Source organism: Cherax quadricarinatus, chromosome 23, assembly GCF_038502225.1.
Source record: "Cherax quadricarinatus isolate ZL_2023a chromosome 23, ASM3850222v1, whole genome shotgun sequence".
Classification (NCBI taxonomy): domain Eukaryota; kingdom Metazoa; phylum Arthropoda; class Malacostraca; order Decapoda; family Parastacidae; genus Cherax; species Cherax quadricarinatus.
Window position 1 is genome coordinate 3,363,995 of NC_091314.1, and position 15,000 is coordinate 3,378,994.

The following is a 15,000-nucleotide window of genomic DNA, read 5'->3' on the forward strand; positions in this document are numbered from 1 at the left end:
CACACACACACACACTCACACACACACACACACACACACACACACACACACACATACACACACACACACACACACACACACACACACACACACACACACACACACACACACACACACACACACACACACACACACACACACACACACACACACACACACACTCACACACACACACACACACACACACACACACACACACACACACACACACACACACACACACACACACACACACACACACACTCACACACACACACACACACACACACACACACACACACACACACACACACTCAAATATAAATCAGAATCTAGATAAAAGGAATATAAATATGCAGAAAAAAAAATCGTATTTCTTCAGAGTGATAGGCCTAAAAAAGGCCGCGGAACAAAACCCTGGAGGGAACGCGCCACTCAGCTGCTCTCTGCTGGGTAATGGTTCTAATTTGTTCTGTCACTGATGATGGCATCTCAGACGTCGAAACGTCTGGATGATAAACAATGTTTTGCCCCACCTTGGTTGTTTCTGTTTCTTATTCCTCTGAGATTCCCAAGAACAAAATTTGATTTCTTGAATTTATGGACTGACAAACACACTGTTACAGTGTACACTGTTACAGTGTACACTGTTACAGTGTACAGTGTTTACAGTGTACAGTGTTTACAGTGTACACTGTTTACAGTGTACACTGTTTACAGTGTACACTGTTTACAGTGTACACTGTTTACAGTGTACACTGTTTACAGTGTACACTGTTTACAGTGTACACTGTTACAGTGTACAGTGTTTACAGTGTACAGTGTTTACAGTGTACACTGTTTACAGTGTACACTGTTTACAGTGTACACTGTTTACAGTGTACACTGTTTACAGTGTACACTGGTTACAGTGTACACTGTTACAGTATACACTGTAACAGTGTACACTGTTACAGTGTACAGTGTTTACAGTGTACACTGGTTACAGTGTACACTGTTTACAGTGTACACTGTTTACAGTGTACACTGGTTACAGTGTACACTGTTACAGTGTACACTGTTACAGTGTACACTGTTACAGTGTACAGTGTTTACAGTGTACACTGGTTACAGTGTACACTGTTACAGTGTACACTGTTACAGTGTACACTGTTTACAGTGTACACTGTTACAGTGTACACTGGTTACAGTGTACAGTGTTTACAGTGTACACTGGTTACAGTGTACACTGTTTACAGTGTACACTGTTTACAGTGTACACTGGTTACAGTGTACACTGTTACAGTGTACACTGTTACAGTGTACACTGTTTACAGTGTACAGTGTTTACAGTGTACACTGGTTACAGTGTACACTGTTACAGTGTACACTGTTACAGTGTACACTGTTTACAGTGTACAGTGTTTACAGTGTACACTGTTTACAGTGTACACTGTTACAGTGTACACTGTTACAGTGTACACTGTTTACAGTGTACAGTGTTTACAGTGTACACTGGTTACAGTGTACACTGTTTACAGTGTACACTGGTTACAGTGTACAGTGTTTACAGTGTACACTGGTTACAGTGTACACTGTTTACAGTGTACACTGTTTACAGTGTACACTGGTTACAGTGTACACTGTTACAGTGTACACTGTTACAGTGTACACTGTTTACAGTGTACAGTGTTTACAGTGTACACTGGTTACAGTGTACACTGTTACAGTGTACACTGTTACAGTGTACACTGTTTACAGTGTACAGTGTTTACAGTGTACACTGTTTACAGTGTACACTGTTACAGTGTACACTGTTACAGTGTACACTGTTTACAGTGTACACTGTTACAGTGTACACTGTTTACAGTGTACAGTGTTTACAGTGTACACTGTTTACAGTGTACACTGTTTACAGTGTACACTGTTACAGTGTACACTGTTACAGTGTACACTGTTTACAGTGTACACTGTTTACAGTATACAGTGTTTACAGTGTACACTGTTTACAGTGTACACTGGTTACAGTGTACACTGTTTACAGTGTACACTGTTTACAGTGTACACTGTTACAGTGTACACTGTTACAGTGTACACTGTTTACAGTGTACACTGGTTACAGTGTACACTGTTTACAGTGTACAGTGTTTACAGTGTACACTGGTTACAGTGTACACTGGTTACAGTGTACACTGGTTACAGTGTACACTGTTTACAGTGTACAGTGTTTACAGTATACAGTGTTTACAGTATACAGTGTTTACAGTATACAGTGTTTACAGTATACAGTGTTTACAGTGTACACTGTTTACAGTGTACAGTGTTTACAGTATACAGTGTTTACAGTGTACAGTGTTTACAGTATACAGTGTTTACAGTATACAGTGTTTACAGTGTACAGTGTTTACAGTATACAGTGTTTACAGTGTACAGTGTTTACAGTGTACACTGTTTACAGTGTACAGTGTTTACAGTATACAGTGTTTACAGTATACAGTGTTTACAGTATACAGTGTTTACAGTATACAGTGTTTACAGTATACAGTGTTTACAGTATACAGTGTTTACAGTATACAGTGTTTACAGTGTACACTGTTTACAGTGTACAGTGTTTACAGTATACAGTGTTTACAGTGTACACTGGTTACAGTGTACATTGGTTACAGTGTACACTGGTTACAGTATACAGTGTTTACAATGTACAGTGTTTACAGTGTACAGTGTTTACAGTATACAGTGTTTACAGTGTACAGTGTTTACAGTGTACAGTGTTTACAGTGTACAGTGTTCACAGTGTACACTGTTTACAGTATACAGTGTTTACAGTGTACAGTGTTTACAGTGTACACTGTTTACAGTATACAGTGTTTACAGTATACAGTGTTTACAGTGTACAGTGTTTACAGTATACAGTGTTTACAGTGTACAGTGTTTACAGTATACTGTGTTTACAGTGTACAGTGTTTACAGTATACAGTGTTTACAGTATACAGTGTTTACAGTATACAGTGTTTACAGTATACAGTGTTTACAGTATACAGTGTTTACAGTATACAGTGTTTACAGTATACGGCGTTTACAGTATACAGTGTTTACAGTATACAGTGTTTACAGTATACAGTGTTTACAGTATACAGCGTTTACAGTATACAGTGTTTACAGTATACAGTGTTTACAGTATACAGTGTTTAAAGTATACAGTGTTTACAGTATACAGCGTTTACAGTATACAGTGTTTACAGTATACAGTGTTTACAGTATACAGTGTTTACAGTATACAGTGTTTACAGTATACAGTGTTTACAGTATACGGCGCTTACAGTATACAGTGTTTACAGTATACAGTGTTTACAGTATACAGTGTTTACAGTATACAGCGTTTACAGTATACAGTGTTTACAGTATACAGTGTTTACAGTATACAGTGTTTAAAGTATACAGTGTTTACAGTATACAGCGTTTACAGTATACAGTGTTTACAGTATACAGTGTTTACAGTTAGACAGTGTTTACAGTATACAGTGTTTACAGTATACAGTGTTTACAGTATACAGTGTTTACAGTATACAGTGTTTACAGTTAGACAGTGTTTACAGTATACAGTGATTACAGTATACAGTGTTTACAGTTAGACAGTGTTTACAGTATACAGTGTTTACACTATACAGTGTTTACAGTTAGACAGTGTTTACAGTATACAGTGTTTACAGTATACAGTGTTTACAGTTAGACAGTGTTTACAGTATACAGTGTTTACAGTATACAGTGTTTACAGTTAGACAGTGTTTACAGTATACAGTGTTTGCAGTATACAGTGTTTACAGTATACAGTGTTTACAGTATACAGTGTTTACAGTTAGACAGTGTTTACAGTATACAGTGTTTACAGTATACAGTGTTTACAGTTAGACAGTGTTTACAGTATACAGTGTTCAAAGTATACAGTGTTTACAGTATACAGTGTTTACAGTATACAGTGTTTACAGTTAGACAGTGTTTACAGTATACAGTGTTTACAGTATACAGTGTTTACAGTTAGACAGTGTTTACAGTATACGGTGTTTACAGTATACAGTGTTTACAATTAGACAGTGTTTACAGTATACAGTGTTTACAGTATACAGTGTTTACAGTTAGACAGTGTTTACAGTATACAGTGTTTACAGTATACAGTGTTTACAAATTAGACAGTGTTTACAGTATACAGTGTTTACAGTTAGACAGTGTTTACAGTATACAGTGTTTACAGTATACAGTGTTTACAGTTAGACAGTGTTTACAGTATACAGTGTTTACAGTATACAGTGTTTACAGTTAGACAGTGTTTACAGTATACAGTGTTTACAGTATAGTGTTTACAGTTAGACAGTGTTTACAGTATACAGTGTTTACAGTATGCAGTGTTTACAGTTAGACAGTGTTTACAGTATACAGTGTTTACAGTATACAGTGTTTACAGTTAGACAGTGTTTACAGTATACAGTGTTTACAGTATACAGTGTTTACAGTTAGACAGTGTTTACAGTATACAGTGTTTACAGTATACAGTGTTTACAGTATACAGTGTTTACAGTATACAGTGTTTACAGTTAGACAGTGTTTACAGTATACAGTGTTTACAGTGTACAGTGTTTACAGTATACAGTGTTTACAGTATACAGTGTTTACAGTGTACAGTGTTTACAGTATACAGTGTTTACAGTATGCAATATTTAGAGAATACAGTGAGTATATTATTCAATGATTACATTACACTATGGTTACAATATACAATAATTACAGTACATAACGGTTACAGTATATATTGGCTACATTATACAGTGGTTACCGTATACAGTAGCTACAATATACAATGATTACAATAAAATAGTTACGCTATACAATAGCTACAGTGCACAGTGGTTACAGAGTCCACAGGATACAAAATACACTGGTTCCGCTACACAATGGTTATAATAAACAGAGGTTACAATATAAATAGCAGGTAGTGGATAGAGAATGTACCATCGTGTTGGCTATTGTGCCCCACGATCTCTCCAGCTTCTGGTCAGGCTATTGTGCCCCACGATCTCTCCAGCTTCTGGTCAGGCTATTGTGCCCCACGATCTCTCCAGCTTCTGGTCAGGCTATTGTGCCCCACGAACTCTCCAGCTTCTAGTCAGGCTATTGTGCCCCACGATCTCTCCAGCTTCTGGTCAGGCTATTGTGCCCCACGATCTCTCCAGCTTCTAGTCAGGCTATTGTGCCCCACGATCTCTCCAGCTTCTGGTCAGGCTATTGTGCCCCACGATCTCTCCAGCTTCTAGTCAGGCTATTGTGCCCCACGATCTCTCCAGCTTCTAGTCATGCTATTGTGCCCCACGATCTCTCCAGCTTCTGGTCAGGCTATTGTGCTCCACGATCTCTCCAGCTTCTAGTCAGGCTATTGTGCCCCACGATCTCTCCAGCTTCTGGTCAGGCTATTGTGCCCCACGATCTCTCCAGCTTCTGGTCAGGCTATTGTGCTCCACGATCTCTCCAGCTTCTGGTCAGGCTATTGTGCCCCACGATCTCTCCAGCTTCTGGTCAGGCTATTGTGCCTCACGATCTCTCCAGCTTCTGGTCAGGCTATTGTGCCTCACGATCTCTCCAGCTTCTGGTCAGGCTATTGTGCCCCACGATCTCTCCAGTTTTTGGTCAGGCTATTGTGCCCCACGATCTCTCCAGCTTTTGGTCAGGCTATTGTGCCCCACGATCTCTCCAGCTTCTGGCCAGGCTATTGTGCCTCACGATCTCTCCAGCTTCTAGTCAGGCTATTGTGCCCCACGATCTCTCCAGCTTCTAGTCAGGCTATTGTGCCTCACGATCTCTCCAGCTTCTAGTCAGGCTATTGTGCCCCACGATCTCTCCAGCTTCTAGTCAGGCTATTGTGCCTCAAGATCTCTTCAGCTTCTAGTCATGCTCTTGTGCCTCACGATCTCTCTCAGCTTCTGGTCAGGCTATTGTGCCCCACGATCTCTCCATCTTCTAGTCAGGCTATTGTGCCTCACGATCTCTGCAGCTTCTAGTCAGGCTATTGTGCCTCACGATCTCTCCAGCTTCTAGTCAGGCTATTGTGCCCCACGATCTCTCCAGCTTCTAGTCAGGCTATTGTGCCTCAAGATCTCTTCAGCTTCTAGTCATGCTCTTGTGCCTCACGATCTCTCTCAGCTTCTGGTCAGGCTATTGTGCCTCACGATCTCTCCATCTTCTAGTCAGGCTATTGTGCCTCACGATCTCTCCAGCTTCTAGTCATGCTATTGTGCCCCACGATCTCTCCAGCTTCTGGTCAGGCTATTGTGCCCCACGATCTCTCCAGCTTTTGGTCAGGCTATTGTGCCCCACGATCTCTCCAGCTTCTGGCCAGGCTATTGTGCCTCACGATCTCTCCAGCTTCTAGTCAGGCTATTGTGCCCCACGATCTCTCCAGCTTCTAGTCAGGCTATTGTGCCTCACGATCTCTCCAGCTTCTAGTCAGGCTATTGTGCCCCACGATCTCTCCAGCTTCTAGTCAGGCTATTGTGCCTCAAGATCTCTTCAGCTTCTAGTCATGCTCTTGTGCCTCACGATCTCTCTCAGCTTCTGGTCAGGCTATTGTGCCCCACGATCTCTCCAGCTTCTAGTCAGGCTATTGTGCCCCACGATCTCTCCATCTTCTAGCCAGACTATTGTGCCCCATCATCTCTCCATCTTCTAGTCAGGCTATTGTGCCCCACGATCTCTCCATCTTCTAGTCAGGCTATTGTGCCCCACGATCTCTCCAGCTTCTAGTCAGGCTATTGTGCCCCAAGATCTCTCCAGCTTCCGGTCAGACTATTGTGCCCCACGATCTCTCCAGCTTCTAGTCAGACAATATTGAGTTCTTTCTTGAGACGATGACTCGGTTATGGCAACACAAGAGTGGGATGGAATGTGTATTAACCAAGGGAGGAATTGCGAGGAGGTCAACCCCAGTGTTGCGAGGTCAACCCCAGTGTCTTAGTAGAGGTCAGAGTGAACGTCATCGTGAGGTCTGGAGGTGTAGTTTCTGAGGTTAATTGCACGTCTAATATTACCTTGTGTACTCGGTTTCAATAGTGTGTTAGTTTGTGTACTCAGTCTGTGTTCCCAGTCTCAGTAGTGTGTTAATTTGTGTACTCAGTGTGTGTACCCGGTCTCAGTAGTGTATTAGTTTGTGTACTCAGTCTGTGTACTCAGCCTCAGTAGTGTGTTAGTTTGTGTACTCAGTCTGTATACTCGGCGTCAGTAGTGTGTTAGTTTGTGTACTCAGTCTGTGTACCCGGTCTCAGTAGTGAGTTTGTGTACTCAGTCTGTGTACTCAGCCTCAGTAGTGTGTTAGTTTATGCACTCAGCCTCAGTAATGTGTTAGTTTGTGTACTCAGTCTGTGTACTCAGCCTCAGTAGTGTGTTAGTTTATGTACTCAGTCTGTGTACTGGGTCTCAGTAATGTGTTAGTTTGTGTACTGGGTCTCAGTAATGTGTTAGTTTGTGTACTCAGTTTGTGTACTCAGCCTCAGTAGTGTGTTAATTTGTGTACTCAGCCTGTGTTCTCAGCCTCAGTAGTGTGTTAGTTTGTGTACTCAGCCTGTGTACTCAGCTTTAGTAGTGTGTTAGTTTGTGTACTCAGTCTGTGTACTCAGCCTCAGTAGTGTGTTAGTTTGTGTACTCAGTCTGTGTACTCAGCGTCAGTAGTGTGTTAGTTTGTGTACTCAGACTGTGTACTCAGCCTCAGTAGTGTGTTAGTTTGTGTACTCAGCCTGTGTACTCAGCCTCAGTAGTGTGTTAGTTTGTGTACTCAGCCTGTGTACTCAGCTTTAGTAGTGTGTTAGTTTGTGTACTCAGTTTGTGTACTCAGCCTCAGTAGTGTGTTAGTTTGTGTACTTAGTTTGTGTACTCAGCGTCAGTAGTGTGTTAGTTTGTGTACTCAGCCTGTGTACTCAGCTTTAGTAGTGTGTTGCTTTGTGTACTCAGCCTGTGTACTCAGCCTCAGTAGTGTGTTAGTTTGTGTACTCAGCCTGTGTACTCAGCCTCAGTAGTGTGTTAGTTTGTGTACTCAGCCTGTGTACTCAGCCTCAGTAGTGTGTTAGTTTGTGTACTTAGTCTGTGTACTCAGCGTCAGTAGTGTGTTAGTTTGTGTACTCAGCCTGTGTACTCAGCTTTAGTAGTGTGTTACTTTGTGTACTCAGCCTGTGTACTCAGCCTCAGTAGTGTGTTAGTTTGTGTACTCAGCCTGTGTACTCAGCCTCAGTAGTGTGTTAGTTTGTGTACTCAGCCTGTGTACTCAGCCTCAGTAGTGTGTTAGTTTGTGTACTCAGCCTGTGTACTCAGCCTCAGTAGTGTGTTAGTTTGTGTACTCAGCCTGTGTACTCAGCTTTAGTAGTGTGTTAGTTTGTGTACTCAGTTTGTGTACTCAGCCTCAGTAGTGTGTTAGTTTGTGTACTTAGTCTGTGTACTCAGCGTCAGTAGTGTGTTAGTTTGTGTACTCAGCCTGTGTACTCAGCTTTAGTAGTGTGTTACTTTGTGTACTCAGCCTGTGTACTCAGCCTCAGTAGTGTGTTAGTTTGTGTACTCAGTCTGTGTACATAATTTTTGGGTGCATTAAATGTAAAACTTGTACGGCTGTCAGTGTTGTACGGCTGTCAGTGTTGTACGGCTGTCAGTGTTGTACGGCTGTCAGTGTTGTACGGCTGTCAGTGTTGTACGGCTGTCAGTGTTGTACGGCTGTCAGTTTTGTACGGCTGTCAGTGTTGTACGGCTGTCAGTGTTGTACGCCTGTCAGTGTTGTACGATTGTCAGTGTTGTACGACTGTCAGTGTTGTACGACTGTCAGTGTTGTACGACTGTCAGTGTTGTACGACTGTCAGTGTTGTACGCCTGTCAGTGTTGTACGACTGTCAGTGTTGTACGACTGTCAGAGTTGTACGACTGTCAGTGTTGTACGACTGTCAGTGTTGTACGACTGTCAGTGTTGTACGACTGTCAGTGTTGTACGGCTGTCCGTGTTGTACGGCTGTCAGTGTTGTACGACTGTCAGTGTTGTACGGCTGTCCGTGTTGTACGACTGTCAGTGTTGTACGCCTGTCAGTGTTGTACGACTGTCAGAGTTGTACGACTGTCAGTGTTGTACGACTGTCAGTGTTGTACGACTGTCAGTGTTGTACGACTGTCAGTGTTGTACGGCTGTCCGTGTTGTACGGCTGTCAGTGTTGTACGACTGTCAGTGTTGTACGGCTGTCCGTGTTGTACGACTGTCAGTGTTGTACGCCTGTCAGTGTTGTACGGCTGTCAGTGTTGTACGGCTGTCAGTGTTGTACGACTGTCAGTGTTGTACGCCTGTCAGTGTTGTACGCCTGTCAGTGTCGTACGGCTGTCAGTGTTGTACGACTGTCAGTGTTGTACGCCTGTCAGTGTTGTACGACTGTCAGTGTTGTACGCCTGTCAGTGTTGTACGACTGTCAGTGTTGTACGACTGTCAGTGTTGTACGTCTGTCAGTGTTGTACGACTGTCAGTGTTGTATGCCTGTCAGTGTTGTACGACTGTCAGTGTTATACGACTGTCAGTGTTGTACGCCTGTCAGTGTTGTACGACTGTCAGTGTTGTACGCCTGTCAGTGTTGTACGACTGTCAGTGTTGTACGGCTGTCAGTGTTGTACGGCTGTCCGTGTTGTACGGCTGTCAGTGTTGTACGACTGTCAGTGTTGTACGGCTGTCCGTGTTGTACGGCTGTCAGTGTTGTACGACTGTCAGTGTTGTACGACTGTCAGTGTTGTACGACTGTCAGTGTTGTACGACTGTCAGTGTTGTACGCCTGTCAGTGTTGTACGACTGTCAGTGTTGTACGCCTGTCAGTGTTGTACGGCTGTCAGTGTTGTACGGCTGTCAGTGTTGTACGCCTGTCAGTGTTGTACGCCTGTCAGTGTTGTACGCCTGTCAGTGTCGTACGGCTGTCAGTGTTGTACGACTGTCAGTGTTGTACGCCTGTCAGTGTTGTACGCCTGTCAGTGTCGTACGGCTGTCAGTGTTGTACGCCTGTTAGTGTTGTACGCCTGTCAGTGTCGTACGGCTGTCAGTGTTGTACGCCTGTCAGTGTTGTACGCCTGTCAGTGTCGTACGGCTGTCAGTGTTGTACGACTGTCAGTGTTGTACGCCTGTCAGTGTTGTACAGCTGTCAGTGTTGTACAGCTGTCAGTGTTGTACAGCTGTCAGTGTTGTACAGCTGTCAGTATTGTACGCATGTCAGTGTCGTACGGCTGTCAGTGTTGTACAGCTCTCAGTGTTGTACGGCTGTCAGTGTCGTACGGCTGTCAGTGTTGTACGCCTGTCAGTGTTGTACGGCTGTCAGTGTTGTACGCCTGTCAGTGTCGTACGGCTGTCAGTGTTGTACGACTGTCAGTGTTGTACGACTGTCAGTGTTGTACGCCTGTCAGTGTTGTACGGCTGTCAGTGATGTACGCCTGTCAGTGTCGTATGGCTGTCAGTGTTGTACGACTGTCAGCGTTGTACTGCTGTCAGTGTTGTACGGCTGTCAGTGTTGTACGGCTGTCAGTATTGTACGGCTGACAGTGTTGTACACCTGTCAGTGTTGTATGGCTGTCAGTGTTGTACGGCTGTCAGTGTTGTACACCTGTCAGTGTTGTACACCTGTCAGTGTTGTACACCTGTCAGTGTTGTGCTGCTGTCAGTGTTATACGGCTGTCAGTGTCCCAAACAAGCCCACGTGGAGAAAATTAGACAAAGTATGATCTCTAAATATTTCGACCTGCATCCAAATTTCTCGTGTGTTAAAGAGGGCTCAGTTTTAAATCGAAATATGCAATACTTCTTGTTATATCTTCTGTTTTATTTTCTTCGTGTCATTAAGCAGTGTTTATCGGTCTATTTATGCCCATTTAGTTACATGTGCGACACACAGGTATCTGTTTTAGCGACACATTTCGCCTTCGAAGCAGACTTCTTCAGTCGGTTACAAGCGATTGTAACATCGACTCCAGGCTGAGAGACTGATTACATGAAACTCCTCCATATCTTCCGCCGTTCTTCTCTGTATGGGACTGATGAAGCCACTGGCTGGCGAAACGTTTCCTCAATAAATAGTCCCAGACGAGTGTGAAAGTTCTAACCTCTCACTAGCCAGAGATGGAGTGGCAGGTCAGGGCTCAGGACCCATTACGTGTCTGTGTAATCTCACTAAATTTACTCACTAGTAAGATAGCGGGGCTTCCAAAATTCTCCTTGTAGCGTTTCTTAAGAGTCTTCGTGAGACAAATGCTCGTACCTAGTCTTCTTGGCCGAGACGTATGTCTGTGTGCGTCTCCCCGTCTTTATGCATGAGCGTGTGTGTGTGTGCTTTCAAAAAACACACGCACGCATGCACACGAAGCTATCTTGGAAATCTTGTATGGGCGTGTGTGTTACTAGTTAACTGCGTGCGTGAGTGTACTCACCTAGTTGAGTTTTCCAGGGGGTCGATTCACAGCTCCCATCGACAGGTAATACTTATCTCTAGTCTCCAGTTCCTGATCATACTCGCTCTTGAAACTGTGTATTGTGTTGGTTTTTACTGTCTTATGGTTCGATGCGTTCTATCTGTTCACTAACCCGAAACTGAAAAAGCACTTCCTAAAATCTCAATAGCTCATCTGCTCCATTAGTTGGTATTTATGATCCTTGGCTCCCTCTCCTGGCATTGTACAGCAGTCTGTCCCTATATTCACCCTGACTAATCCTCCGTGTATTTTGTATGTCATGATCATATACCTCCTGGTCCCCCAGTCTCTCTTCGTAGTCCATTTCCTTTAGTCGTGATAATCTTACTGCAAACTTTGGTATCTTCTTTGTTTTTAAGAGATTAATCAAGATGGCTCCAGATTTTTGTTTTAAATTGTTGATATGTGTTTTAGGTGATATACTTTGTGCTGTATTTATTGCCATAATTTTTCCTCCCTTTGTGTTGTTTGCAACGTCATACGTAAGCTGTGTTCCGTGTCCGCTCTTCTCACCCCCTCTGCTGTTCTCGTTACTTTGTAGGGATTGAATTTAAACAGCCATTTTCCTGACTACTCGAACAACCAATTGGTCTTCGAACCTGTCCGGATCTTATCTGGTTGTTAATGTCCTCATAAACAAACCATACCACGGGTGGGGTTTGAACCCGCGCTCAGAGAGTCTCAAAACTCCAGACCGTCGCGTTAGCCACTGGACCAGTTAGCCACAATAAGATTCATCCAACTAGGTATATTTCTACACCATAGGAAGGTTACCATAGGCACCACTGTGACCACAAATGCAAGTTTTTACAGACGAATCTCCCGCTAGCGTGGCCGTGACGAACTCTAGCTCAGGTCCCTTCAAAGCCGTCAACATGACTCTCGAAATCGTACTGACACAGTTGCAAACAAACCATACCACGGGTGGTGCCTATGCTAACCTTCCTATGGTGTAGAAATATACCTAGTTGGATGAATCTTACTGAAGCTAGCTTGCCCTGTGGCTAACGCGACGATCTAGAGTTTTGAGACTCTCTGACCGCTGGTTCAAACCCCACCCGTGGTATGGTTTGTTTGTAATCGTGTCATTAAGATTTCGTGAGTAACATCCTTATGAAACTTACATCGTCTGCAAAAACACTGATACATAGGATTCAGTTTCCTCCGGTAGGTCATTTACCTGTATAAAGATCATCAGAGATCCAAGCACTGATCCTTGGGGAAGACCAGTCGTCACAGGTGCCCTCTCCTTCACCTTTTTTTTTACCATCAACCTCTGCCTTCTCTTCGTTAGGTATGGACTGATGAAGCCACTGTGTGGCGAAACGTTTCCTCATTAAAGATACCCAAGAGTTGCCCATGTGTCCTTCATACCCAAGTGTTGCCCATGTGTCTTTCATACCCAAGTGTTGCACATGTGTCTTTCATACCCAACTGCTGCCCATGTGTTTTTCATACCCAAGTGTTGCCCATGTGTCTTTCATACCCAAGTGTTGTCCATGTGTCTTTCATACCCAAGTGTTGCCCATGTGTCTTTCATACCCAAGTGTTGCCCATGTGTCTTTCATACCCAAGTGTTGCCCATGTGTCTTTCATACCCAAGTGTTTCCCATGTGTCTTTCATACCCAAGTGTTGCCCATGTGTCTTTCATACCCAAGTGTTGCCCATGTGTCTTTCATACCCAAGTGTTGTCCATGTGTCTTTCATACCCAAGTGTTGCCCATGTGTCTTTCATACCCAAGTGTTGCCCATGTGTCTTTCATACCCAAGTGTTGCCCATGTGTCTTTCATACCCAAGTGTTGTCCATGTGTCTTTCATACCCAAGTGTTGCCCATGTGTCTTTCATACCCAAGTGTTGCCCATGTGTCTTTCATACCCAAGTGTTGTCCATGTGTCTTTCATACCCAAGTGTTGCCCATGTGTCTTTCATACCCAAGTGTTGCCCATGTGTCTTTCATACCCAAGTGTTGCCCATGTGTCTTTCATACCCAAGTGTTGCCCATGTGTCTTTCATACCCAAGTGTTGTCCATGTGTCTTTCATACCCAAGTGTTGCCCATGTGTCTTTCATACCCAAGTGTTGCCCATGTGTCTTTCATACCCAAGTGTTGCCCATGTGTCTTTCATACCCAAGTGTTGTCCATGTGTCTTTCATACCCAAGTGTTGCCCATGTGTCTTTCATACCCAAGTGTTGCCCATGTGTCTTTCATACCCAAGTGTTGCCCATGTGTCTTTCATACCCAAGTGTTGCCCATGTGTCTAATTTATCAACTTGTCGGTTCTCTGAAGTACTCATCTACATTGCTAGGTATTCTTGTATCCTCTTCAGCACTTTCCCCGTTGCTTCTGTTTGCTCTTTGTTGAATAAAACAGATTCTTGTATTATGTTGTATCAAATACAATCGAGGAAGAGAGAGTTTACTCAACCTTTTCTCTCTTGCTTTCTTTTTATGGTGTGTGTGTATTCACCTATTTGTGGTTCAAAGGGTCAAGTCACAGCTCCTAGCCCCGCCTCTTCGCTGGTCGCTACTAGGTTCACTCTGTCGCTGCTCCAAGAGCTTCGTCGTATCTCTTCTTAAAGCTATGTATGGATCCTACCTCCACTACATCACCCTCCAGAGTGTTCCACTTCCTGACAACTTTATGACTGAAGAAATATATCCTTGTGACTCACCTGAGTTTTCAACTTTCCAGTGTGTCTTTTTGTTGCTATGTCTAATCTCTGGAACATCCTGTCCCTATCCACCCGGACAATTCCTCTCAGTATTTTTATATGTCGTTATCGTGTCCTTCCCCTATCCACCCTGCCATGTATGTGTGTGTGTGTGTGTGTACCCACCTATTTGTGGTTACAGGGGCCGATTCACAGCTCCTGGCCCCACCACTTTGTTGGTCGCTACTAGGTCTACTCTCTTCCTGCTCCAAGGGCTTTATCATACTTCTTCTTTAAGTTATGTATGGATCCTGCCTCCACTGTACTCACCTAATTGTGTGTGTGTGTGTGTGTGTGTGTGTGTGTGTGTCTTTACGCGAGTGCAAATTCACTGGGAAATAATGGGGCCCATAGATAACGCAGAGTATACGAGCGTGCTTTCAGTAGTTAAATGCTCCTCTGTGTGTGTCTGCATAAATTCCAAAGATAGTTTTAAATGTCTGGAGACCAGAGGCTGCTGCATATTCCCAGTGAGTCTTTGAACGTCGCTCACCTAGCTAGGAAATAATGGCTGGGACTGGCAGCTGCTGTCCAGTACGTGGTTCCCTCTACTCCACCTAACTAATGAAGTAACCTAAACTCGTGGAAATAGGGTCTAAATGTTCCACCCTTCTCTGTGGATTTAAGAAACGACACCTAGCTAGAGATATCTGCGAATTATACATTAAGCTGGTTAGAGATAACTAGCGGTGATCCAATAAGACAGATGCACTGTAATTTACAGAAATAGCCCGTCCATATTACTTGGACCATTTATATAGGCGAGGGGGACCATGTATATAGGCGAGGGGGACAGGGACGGGACCATGAGAGGAAGAACAA

The 15,000-nt window shown here is 43.6% G+C and overlaps 1 protein-coding gene across 2 annotated transcripts in view; it reads right to left on the reverse strand.

Annotated features, from left to right (window-relative positions):
- The window catches only part of LOC128685824 (G-protein coupled receptor moody-like), a 377,281-nt gene that overhangs the window by 306,434 nt on the left and 55,847 nt on the right, over positions 1-15,000 (reverse strand). The window lies entirely within an intron of this gene.